Here is a 12,728-nt window from a genome sequence, read left to right on the forward strand (position 1 = left end):
TGCTCTGTGGTATTCTATAGAGTACATGTCCCATAATTTTTTTATCCAGTCTACTGTTGATGGGCATTTGGGTTGGTTCCAGTTCTTAGCTATTGTGAATTGAGCTGCAATAAACATTAATGTGCAGACGGCTTTTTTGTTTGCCAGTTTAATTTCCTTTGGGCAAATTCCAAGGAGTGGGATGGCTGGGTTGTATGGTAGGGTTATATTCAGGTTTCTGAGGAATCTCCAGACAGACTTCCATAGTGGCTTAACCAGTTTGCATTCCCACCAACAGTGGGTTAGTGTCCTTTTCCCCCCACATCCTCTCCAGCATCTGCTGTTGGTAGATTTCTGAATGTGAGCCATTCTCACCGGGGTGAGATGGAACCTCATTGTGGTTTTGATTTGCATTTCTCTGATTGCTAGTGATCTTGAACATTTTTTTCATATGTCTGTTGGCCATTTGGATTTCCTCTTTCGAAAAATGTCTATAAGGTCCTTGGCCCATCTCTTAAGTGGGTTGTTTGTTTTGTTGTTGTGGATTTTCTTGATTTCTTTGTAGATTCTGGTTATCAACCCTTTATCTGTAGTAGAGTTTGCAAATATTTTTTCCCATTCTGTTGGTTGACTCTTCACTTTCCTAACTGTTTCCTTTGAAGTACAGAAACTTCTCAATTTCACGCAATCCCAAACGTTAATTTTGGCTTTGACTGCAAGTGCTTCTGGAGTATTTTCCAAGAAGTCTTTGCCTGTGCCTATATCTTGCAGGGTTTCTCCAGTGCTCTCTAATAATTTGATGGTGTCTGGTCATAGATTTAAGTCTTTAATCCATGTTGAGTGAATTTTTGTGTAAGGTGATAGGTATGGGTCTTGCTTCAAGCTTCTGCACGTGGAAATCCAATTTTCCCAGCACCATTTATTGAATAGGCTGTCCTTATTCCAGGGATTAGATTTGGATCTTTGGTCAAATATAAGTTGGCTGTAGATGTTTGGATTGATTTCTGGTGTTTCCATTCTGTTCCATGGGTCTATCCTTCTGTTTCTGTACCAGTACCATGCTGTTTTGATAACAACTGCCTTGTAGTATGTCCTGAAATCCGGTATTGTGATGCCTCCAGCTTTGTTTTTGTTGTACAAGATTGCTTTAGCTATTTGAGGTCTCCTGTGTCTCCATATGAATTTCAGCATCATTTTTTCCAGATCTGAGAAGGAGGTCTTCTGTATCTTGATTAGTATTGCATTGAATGTATAAATTTCTTATGGGAGAATGGACATTTTGATTATATTAATTCTTCCAATCCATGAGCATGGACGATTTTTCCATTTTATGGTATCCTCTTCTATTTCTTTCTGTAAGGTTTTGTAGTTTTCATCGTAGAGATCTTTAACGTCCTTGGTTAAGTTTATTCCAAGGTACTTGATTGTTTTTGTAGCTATTGTGTAAGTGATCACTGTTAAATATAAGAGTGGGAATAAGAGAGGGAAATGATGTACAATTTGGGACATGCTGAAGCTGACTTGCCCCAAATGGTGGAGTCAGAAACATACCAGGGGATTCCAATTCAATCCCATCCAGGTGGCATGTACCAATGCCATCTCACTGGTCAAGTTATCAATTTCTGTTCACAATTGATCATAATGATAGGACTAAGAGTCAAAGGGATCACATAAACAAGACTAGTGTCTGCAAATACTAACCGATAGAGTAAAAAAGGGAGAGAATGATCCAACATGGGAAGCAAGATACACAGCAGACTCAGAATGGCAGATGTCCTGAACAGCACTCTGGCCTCAGAATCAGCCCTTAAGGCATGCAGGTGCAGCTGAAAAGCCCATGAGAGTATTTCAGGCATGGAAAGCCAAGACATTCTGGCAAAAAAAAATGACCTAAATGAAAGATCTCTGTGAGTGAGAATCCAGTGGAAAGAACAGGTCATCAAAGAAGGAGGTAACTCTCTCTGAAGGGAGGAGAGAACTTCCACTTTGACTATGACCTTGGCTAAATAAGATTTGAGTTGGTGAACTCAAAAGGCTTCCATAGCCTTGGCAACTCATGACAAGAGCCTAGGGAGATTACTGACGCCATAAACAAGAGTGTCAATTTGTTAAGTCAACAATAGGAGTCACTGTGTGCACTTACTCCCCATGTAGGATCTCTGTCCTTATTGGGCTGTACTTGTGATTTAATGCTATAACTAGTACTCATACAGTATTTTTCACTTTGTTTCTATGTGGGTGCAAACTGTTGAAATCTTTACTTAATATATGCTAAACTGATCTTCTGTATATAAAGAGAATTAAAAATGAATCTTTTTTTATTTGTTTTTTTTTGATACTTTTTTTTATATTTTTGACAGGCAGAGTGGACAGTGAGAGAGAGACAGAGAGAAAGGTCTTCCTTTGCCGTTGGTTCACTCTCTAATGGCCGCCGCGGTAGCGCGCTGCGGCCGGCGCACCGCGCTGTTCTGATGGCAGGAGCCAGGTGCCTATCCTGGTCCCCCCTGGGGTGCAGAGCCCAAACACTTGGGCCATCCTCCACTGCACTCCCTGGCCACAGCAGAGAGCTGGCCTGGAAGAGGGGCAACTGGGACAGGATCGGTGCCCCGACCGGGACTAGAACCCAGTGTGCCGGCGCCGCAAGGCGGAGGATTAGCCTGTTGAGCCACGGCAAAAATGAATCTTGATGTGAATGGAATGGGAGAGGGAGCAGGAAAGGGGAGAGTTGTGGGTGGGAGGGAAGTTATGGGAGGGGGAAGCCATTGTAATCCTTAAGCTGTACTTTGGAAATTTATATTCATTAAATAAAAATTTAAAAAAGAAAACAAATAAAGCCTATTTAAAGTGTAAACAGGTTGTAAGAATCAAGAAGATACTCTAGACACTGCAAGGGGTTGTGATATACAAGTGGCTAATAGCCATTTATCAAGTACTCTGTAGATTGACTACAAAATGTGGCTAGCTTGTTCTTTTGAAATTAAAAAAATCTGTTTAAATTTTAATGTTGAGAAATGAGTGAAAATAAACTTTTGGATAAAGTGTAAAAAAAAAAAACACCCAAATCTAAGTGTAGCCCTAACCCTAACACTAGGGCTAACCCAGGACAAAACCTAAACTTAAACCTAACCCAAACCTGAACCCTCCCCCAACAGTAACTATAACGTGTACACAAACTCTAACTCTAACATTTCTTGTAACCTTAACCCAACACCTAATTTTAACACTAATCCTAACCAAACGTTAAACATAAGCATAGCCCTAACCCTAATACTAATTCTAGCAAGAACCCTAACCCTAACCTGAACTAAAATCTAAACCTAAACCTAACCTTAACCCTGAACCAAATGGTAAATCTAACGTGTACGCAAATCCTAACACTAGCCCTCATCCTAACATTAGCTCTACAGCCTAACCCTAAACCTAAACCCCAAATCTAAGCATAGCTCTAACTTTAATCTTAACCATAACTCTAGTTGAACCCTAACCCTAACACTAAACCTGAACACTAGCCCAAACCCTAAACATAACCCTAACACTAGCCCTAACCCTAACCCAAAAAGACCTAACACTGTATCTAACTCTAATGAAACTCCAAACTTAAGTGTAGCTTTAACCATAACCCTAATCCATATCTGAACCCTAAGCATAACACTCATCTGAGCGTAATCCAACACCCTAACCTTTTTTTTTCTTACTTTTTTTAAAAAACTTTTATGTAATGAATATAAATTTCCAATGTACAGCTTATGGATTACAATGGCTTCCCCCTCCCATAACTTCCCTCCCACATGCAACCCTCCCCTCTCCCACTCCTTCTCCCCTTCCATTCACATCAAGATTCATTTTCAATTCTTTTTATATACAGAAGATCAATTTAGTATATATTAAGTAAAGATTTCAACAGTTTGCACCCACATAGAAACACAAAGTGAAACATACTGTTTGAGTACTAGTTATAGCATTAAATCACAATGTACAGCACATTAAGGACAGAGATCCCACATGAGGAGCAAGTGCACAGTGGCTCCTGTTGTTGACCCAACAAATTGACACTCTAGTTTATGGCGCCAGTAACCACCCTAGGCTCTCGTCATGAGTTGCCAAGGTTATGGAAGCCTTCCAAGTTAGCCGACTCTGATCATATTTAGACAAGGTCATAAAAGACAGGGTGAGGATAGTAACCAATGATCCTAAGAGTGGCATTAATCAGGTCTGAACAATTATACAGCATTAAGTGGGGAAGAGGACCATCAATACATACAGGTTGTGAGTAGAGCCACTGGAGGTAGAGTAGAGGTTATGATTACGAAAGAATGAGGCCCAAGTGTGCTAGACAGGGTCTAGAACAAAGGACAGAGTCATTATTAGAGGAGCTAAGAAAGGTGCTGTCTAAGCTACAATTAAGTTTTCTGATTGAGAGGCAAATAGAACCTGATAGAAGGGGCTTGATAATAATCTGGTGGGCTTTAGGCCTTGTAAGTTAAGAGGCCCAGACCTATCTATCTTTTCACATGGGGTACATCCTAAGGGAGGTGTGAACCTCCTAGGGGAAGGCACTCTGTTGACTTTCATTACTTGGCTGGCCTGGGAGGAGAGCTGGCCAGGGAAAGGCAGGGGGCATCTCTAACAAGAAATTTACAGTTCTGCCTTCAATGTTGCTGACCCTACTTGACCATCCCCTCAGCTGCAGTGGTCACTTTGGAAGTTGGGCTGAGTGAAGGGCTTTTCAGCTTAGAGCCAATAAGATCTGTGGCTCTGACCTGGCATCCTTCGACTCCAGGGCAGGTCCATTTCCAGTGATCCAACTCTTGGCAGAGCTGCCAGGGCTCTTCACAAGTTGACTTCTGCTGAAGCCCAGGCTTACCACATTGAAAGCCACTGCAGTGGACTGGCCTGTTGGGTCCCCTTGAGGGCAGATCACTGTACAGATCAGCCATTAATAGGCCTGCCACCCATTGCTTCTGATGCCTAGCTTTCTTTTCCTCCTGGTTTGTGTTAAAGCAGACCAGAGGATGCAAGTCAAGGGAGTGCCCAAGTCCCATCTCTAATCTTCAGTTGCATGAACTATAAGTCTATAGTCACAGGCATGTTCTGTAGTAGTTTTTCTAAGGTAGATAATGCCCATGAGGAAAATTATATTCTCACTTTAAAACTATCTTTCCCTTTGGTCTGAAAGGGAGATTTTTTCGACTTACTGTTTACTTCACTGATGGTGAAGTAAATCTAGCTATGAGATTATTATTTAAGCTCTTATTTTGGCTATGCTATTACAGAAAAATGTTAGCCATCTCTTTTATGAGGTCTAAAGATTAAATTGTGTGTCCTACAGTTTCCTTCATAATAGAATTAGTTTCCTACCTTGAAGAGAATAGAGAAATGAAAGAAGAAGTTGGGCTTAGAATAGAGAAATGAGGGAGCAAGTCCTAGATCGCTTGCTGACAATAGCAATATCACATGAATACTTAGCAAACAGTTTCAACCATTAGATAACAACTTAAGAAAACATTTACCAGAAGGTCCAATGCCTTCTATAAATTTTAAGAATCATGTATTTGGAAACACCTCTTAAATATCTAACATGGTGTAGTTTGTTTAACCAGTAAACTTAAGCACAACCATATAAAATGTTTTTAGTTTCTTTCTACCAACAAGTATAAAACATGATGCAGAGATTCAGGTCACACGAATTAGAATGTATCTTTTTTTAATTTTAGCAGCTTAAATTTGTGGACGATCTTATCTATAAGATAATTGAAATGAAAATTGAAATTAAATTCTTAATAATATTTCCCCATGTGGACATACAATATGTACACACATATAACATAGCATAGTAGACCAATATAGCAATTTTAATAATAGCTTTTAAAATCTTTAACTCTTTTTGTAGATTGCCAATTGATTTGAATTGCCTTTTGTTTTAAGTAACCTCAGTTAACCATACTTTCTCTCAGTTGGTACTGTTAATACATTATTGGCTTCATCTGTTTACAGAGCCATCCCAAAGTACTGAATACAATAGAAGTGGCTGGAAAAAGTCCATAGGAACCTATAGGAGGACAGCTAAACACAGAACCAACAACACTTTAATTTTATGAGCAGCAAATAATATATAACTGTGGATGACAAAAGACTTTAAGTCGCCATGTTTAAAATTATAAACTCATCAACCAACAAGAGGCACTTGCCTACTTCACAGTATTTTTTGAAAGCACCTGTAGGATTTGACAAGTATTTAACCCTTTAGGCCTCTGGGGCTTTCTCATTAAGATAACTATCATGTCTAGTAACACAAGATCATTAGACTTTTTAATTCTCAAACATTTGTATTAATAGCATTTTCCATTATAGAAACTTAAAGTCTGGTACCACATCACATCTTGACAGTCCTTCTAATATAATCCAAATAGACTGATTAGTTGGTGTCTCTATAAGATGAGAGACATAGGTCCTTTGATTTTTTCAGTTGGGCCCAAACTAGAAAAACCAAGTCCAAGATTTACTGGAAATTTTAGAGTCCAGATTGTTTGAAACTTTGATTTTTTGAATGCCTGTCAAGAATGCCAAGAAGGCTCAAAATCCAAAATATCTGGTTGAAATAAGATTCCTTAAAATCATGACATAACATAGACCAAATTTGATCATTGTTACAAGGTGATTATTCAAATCTTTGAAAAGAAGCACATATTTAAATGACCCATAGCTCTTAATAAAAATTCAGCTGTTTTTGAACAATTAGAATTTAACAGACATCAAGAGAACATAATAGATTACTTTAACACATTGCTTTAACAGAGCATCAGAGTTTAATTCTATGTCAAAGAGAAACTGAGCTTCCTGTGATCTTTTGCTGTGAGGTTTCCTTCCTTTACCTTCTTTCATATTGGTGACCGTGTTTCTGTGTGTAACACATCTTTAAGCATCGTTTGCAGGGCAGGATGAGTGGCAACAAATTCTTTCAGATTCTGTTTGCTATGAAAGGTCTTTACTTCACCTTCTTTCACAAATGAGAGCTTTGCAGGATATAATATTCTGGGCTGGCAATTTTTCTCTTAGTACCTGGGCTATGTCTCGCCATTCCCTTCTAGCTTGTAGGGTTTCTGATGAGAAGTCAGCTGTGAGTCTAATTGGAGATCCTCTAAGAGTAATCTGGCGTTTCTCTCTTGCACATTTTAGAATCTTTTTTTAATGTTTCACTGTGGTGAGTTTGATTACAACATGTCGTGGTGAGGATCTCTTTTGGTCATGTTTATTAGGGGTTCTATGAGCTTCCTGTACTAGGTTGTCTCTGTCCTTCTCCAAACCTGGGAAATTTTCTGCTAGTATCTCACTAAAAATGCCTTCTAATCCTTTCTCCATCTCCATGTCTTCAGGAACTCCTAGAACCTGAATGTTGGGTTTTTTAATAGTATCCTGTAGATTCCCGACAATATTTTTTAGATTTCTAATTTCTTCTTCTTTTCTTTGGTTTGCCTGTTTCCTTTCCTGTTCTCTCTCTTCTAAGTCTGATATTCTCTCTTCTGCTTCACCCATTCTGTTTTTAAGGCTCTCTAATGTGTTTGTCATTTGATCTATTGAATTCTTCATTTCATTATGATTTCTCGTCACTATCACAGTTTCTTGTTCCACTAGTTGTTTCATTTCATTTTGATTCCTCCTTAATATTTCATTTTCACGAGAGAGATTTTCTATCTTGTCCATTAAGGATTTCTGTAGTTCAAGAATTTGTTTTTGAGAACTTCTTAATGATCTTACCAATTTTTTGAGATCATCTTCTTGGATTTCTTCTATCTCATCATCTTCATAATCTTGAATTGGGGTGTCTTTTTCATTTGGGGGCATTATAATGTCTTCCTTTCTCTTGTTACCTCGGTTTCTATGTTTGTTGTTTGGCATGTTGGAGATACTTGGTTTCTTCACTGTGGTGTTTTTTCTTGTTATACTATGGCTCTAGATTAAGTGGACTGTCTGCTTTCAGTGGAGCCTTAGAGGCTTCAGATGAGTGTGGCCTGAGAGCTGTGTTTGGTTCCTCAGGGTTGAGGGTGTGCCAAAGGTGACACTCCCAGGTTAGGTGTGGTAAATCTCTCTGTCTTTCATTCTTTTTTTGATTCAAAAGGGAAGTAATTCCGCACAGCTGAACGTAATTGGAGGTAGTTAGCAGGCAAATGATATACCCACAGGAGCCAGAGATCGGAAGGTCTTTCCCAAGGACCACACAGGGAATCTCGGCTGCCCTCAGTGTGGGCTCCAATTCTCCTGCAGTCTCCCAGAGTCAGGTTTTTCTGCTAGGCTCAGGGCCGGTGCAGACCTGAGGTCGCCCTGCTTATGACGTATGCCAAAATGGCGCCTGCTCTTTGTCTTGCTCGCCTTTGAGAGGTGAGCGGAGAGAGAGAAACTTGTGTCCGTATCGGTCACTTTTTTTTTCCTCTCTCTCTTCTAGTTAGCCTGGTGAACTTTTCCCCACGGAGTTTCAAGCCTCGTTCCCTCTAGTCTCCTCTTTCCGCTTGCCCGCTGGTGTCTCGGGCTATTGATGTTCGGCTCACCTCGCGTTCCAGCGCTGGTGTGTTGAGTCTGCCGCTGGTGTCCCGAACTTGGGCTCCCACGGTCTCCACGCAGGTCCACTGTGAATCACTAGTTCCGGAAGAGTTTCCTCTGCTGTTTCTTCCCCTACTCTTCCTTGACCCTGCAGTATCTCAACTTTTATTAAACTGTCTCTTCCCAGACTATTGCGTGTTCTACCTTCCTATCCTGCCATCTTGCCACTCTCCCAAACACCCTAATCTTAACCCTATCCAAATCCCAAAGAATAGCTTTAACCCTTGCATGAACCATGACTTTAATACCCTAACCCTATACCTAATACTAGACTTAACCCTAATCCTAACCCTAACCTTAAGAAAAAACCATAAACCTAAGTATAGCTCTAATTCTAACCCTAATCAAAGCCTGAAAACCACTAGCATTAACCCTAACAGTACACCTAACACAAGCCCAAACCCTAGCCCTAACACTTATCTTAACCATAACCTTACACTCTAATCTTTTTTTTAAAGTTTTATTTAGTAAATATAAGTTTCCAAAGTACAGCTTATGGACTACAATGGCTCCCCCCCCCATAACTTCTCTCGCACCTGCAACCCTCCCAACTCCCGCTCCTTCTCTCATTCCAATCACATCAAGATTCAGTTTCAATTATCTTTATATACAGAAAATCAGTTTAGTATATATTAAGTAAAGATTTCAACAGTTTGCACCCACACAGAACATAAAGTGTAAAATACTGTTTGAGTTCTAGTTATAGCATTAATTTACATTGAACAACACATTAAGGACAGAGATCCAACATGAGGAGTAAGTGCACAGTGACTCCTGTTGTTGACTTAACAAATTGACACTCTTGTTTACGGTGTCAGTAATCTCCCTAGGCTCTCATCATGAGTTGCCAAGGCTATGGAAGCCTTTTGAGTTCACAGACATCGATCTTATTTAGACAAGGTCGTAGTCAAAGTGGAAGTTCTCTCCTCCCTTCAGAGAAAGTTACCTCCTTCTTTTTTTTTTTTTTTAAATTTTTTATTTTTTATTTTTTATTTTTGACAGGCAGAGTGGACAGTGAGAGAGAGAGACAGAGAGAAAGGTCTTCCTTTTGCCGTTGGTTCACCCTCCAATGGCCGCCGCGGTAGCGCACTGCGGCCGGCGCACCGCGCTGTTCCGATGGCAGGAGCCAGGTGCTTATCCTGGTCTCCCATGGGGTGCAGAGCCCAAACACTTGGGCTATCCTCCACTGCACTCCCTGGCCACAGCAGAGAGCTGGCCTGGAAGAGGGGCAACCGGGACAGGATCGGTGCCCCGACCGGGACTAGAACCCGGTGTGCCGGCGCCGCAAGGCGGAGGATTAGCCTGTTGAGCCACGGCGCCGGCCGAAAGTTACCTCCTTCTTTGATGACCTGTTCTTTCCACTGGGATCTCACTCACAGAGATCTTTCATTTAGTTTTTATTTTTTGCCAGAATGTCTTGGCTTTCCATGCCTAAAATACTCTCATGGGCTCTTCAGCCAGATCCGAATGCCATAAGGGCTGATTCTGAGGTCAGAGCCTACAGTCTAATCTTAAATCTAATACAAACAAAACCACAAACATAAGCATAGCCTAATTTGAACTCTAACCCTAATGTTAACACTAACCCTAGGTTGGCACTGTGATGCAGTGGGTTAGCGCCCTGGCCTGAAGCACCAGCTCCCCTTCTGGGCTGGTTCTAGTCCTGGCTTCTCCTCTTCCAATCCAGCTCTCTGTTTCAGCCTGGGAAGGAAGTAGAAGATGGCCTAAGTCCTTGGGCCCCTGCTCCTGCATGGGAGACCTGGAAGAAGTTTCTGGCTCCTGGCTTTGGATCAGTGCAGCTATGGTCATTGAGGCCAATTGGGGGAGTGAACCAGTGGATGGAAGACCTCTCTCTCTCTCTTTCCACCTCTCCTCTCTCTGTAACTGATTTTCAAATAAATAAATAAATAAATCTTTAAAAAAAAACACTAACCTTAACCCTAGCCTAAACCCAAACCCTAGCCAGAATAACCATAACCCTAACCCTAGCTCTAACCTTAAACCTAAATCTGCCCTCTAGTAAGAAAGTTAACTCTAACCCTAACAATAGACCAAACTCTAAATCTAAAACCTAACACTTTTCATAATCCTAGTGAAACCCCAAACCTAACCATAGGCCTAACCCTAACCCTAATACAAAATGTAAACCTAATACAAGCCCAAACCCTAAACCAGCGATTATTCTGATAGTAACACTAACCCTAACCCTAACCCTAACCCCAAACATAAGTTTAGTCATAACCCTAGACTAAAACAAAAATCTAACAGTAACCATAACCTGAACCCTATAGGGAAGCCTGAACAATAACCCTGACATTCATTTTAACCTTAACCCTAAACTCTAATACTAACCTGAACTCTAACAAAACCCCAAACAAAACCATATACCTAACCCTAACCCTAACCCTAATCCTAACCCTAGGCCAAAACCAAAACCTAACCCTAATCCAAACTCACACTCTATATGTAAATCTAACACAAACGGGAACCATAATCTTTTTTTTAAAAATTTTTTAAAACTTTTATTTAATAAATATAAATTTCCAGTGTACAGCTTATGGATTACAATGGCTTCCCCCTCCCATAACTTCCCTCCCACCCGCAACCCTCCCCTCCCCCGCTCCCTCTCCCCTTCCATTTGCATCAAGATTCATTTTCAATTCTCTTTATATACAGAAGATCAATTTAGTATAAAGATTTCAACAGTTTGCACCCACATAGAAACCCAAAGTGAAACATACTGTTTGAGTACTAGTTATAGCATTAAATCACAATGTACAGCACATTAAGGACAGAGATCCCACATGAGGAGCAAGTGCACAGTGGCTCCTGTTGTTGACCCAACAAATTGACACTCTAGTTTATGGCGCCAGTAACCACCCTAGGCTCTCGTCATGAGTTGCCAAGGTTATGGAAGCCTTCCAAGTTAGCAGACTCTGATCATATTTAGACAAGGTCATAAAAGACAGAGTAAGGATAGTAACCAATGATCCTAAGAGTGGCATTAATCAGGTCTGAACAATTATACAGCATTAAGTGGGGAAGAGGACCATCAATACATACAGGTTGTGAGTAGAGCCACTGGAGGTAGAGTAGAGGTTATGATTATGAAAGAATGAGGCCCAAGTGTGCTAGACAGGGTCTAGAACAAAGGACAGAGTCATTATTAGAGGAGCTAAGAAAGGTGCTGTCTAAGCTACAATTAAGTTTTCTGATTGAGAGGCAAATAGAAGACAGAAGGGGCTTGATAATAATCTGGTGGGCTTTAGGCCTTGTAAGTTAAGAGGCCCAGACCTATCTATCTCTTCACATGGGGTATATCCTAAGGGAGGTGTGAACCTCCTAGGGGAAGGCACTCTGTTGACTTTCATTACTTGGCTGGCCTGGGAGGAGAGCTGGCCAGGTAAAGGCAGGTGGCATCTCTAACAAGAAATTGACAGTTCTGCCTTCAATGTTGCTGACCCTACTTGACCATCCCCTCAGCTGCAGTGGTCACTTTGGAAGTTGGGCTGAGTGAAGGGCTTTTCAGCTTAGAGCCAATAAGATCTGTGGCTCTGACCTGGGCATCCTTCGACTCCAGGACAGGTCCATTTCCAGTGATCCAACTCTTGGCAGAGCTGCCAGGGCTCTTCACAAGCTGACTTCTGCTGAAGCCCAGGCTTACCACATTGAAAGCCACTGCAGTGGACTGGCCTGTTGGGTCTCCTTGAGGGCAGATCACTGTACAGATCAGCCATTAATAGGCCTGCCACCCATTGCTTCTGATGCCTAGCTTTCTTTTCCTCCTGGTTTGTGTTAAAGCAGACCAGAGGATGCAAGTCAAGGGAGTGCCCAAGTCCCATCTCTAATCTTCAGTGGCCTGAACTACAAGTCTATAGTCACAGGCATGTTCTGTAGTAGTTTTTCTGAGGTAGATAATGCCCATGAGGAAAATTATATTCTCACTTTAAAAGTTTCTTTCCCTTTGGTCTGAAAGGGAGATTTTTTTCTACTTACTGTATACTTCGCTGATGGTGAAGTCAATCTAGCTATGAGATTATTATTTAAGCTCTTATTTTGGCTATGCTATTACAGAAAAATGTTAGCCATCTCTTTTATGAGGTCTAAAGATTAAATTATGCGTTCTGCCGATTTCTTCATAATAGAATTAGTTT

The sequence above is a fragment of the Lepus europaeus genome, chromosome 6 (genome assembly GCF_033115175.1).
Source record: "Lepus europaeus isolate LE1 chromosome 6, mLepTim1.pri, whole genome shotgun sequence".
Taxonomy (NCBI): domain Eukaryota; kingdom Metazoa; phylum Chordata; class Mammalia; order Lagomorpha; family Leporidae; genus Lepus; species Lepus europaeus.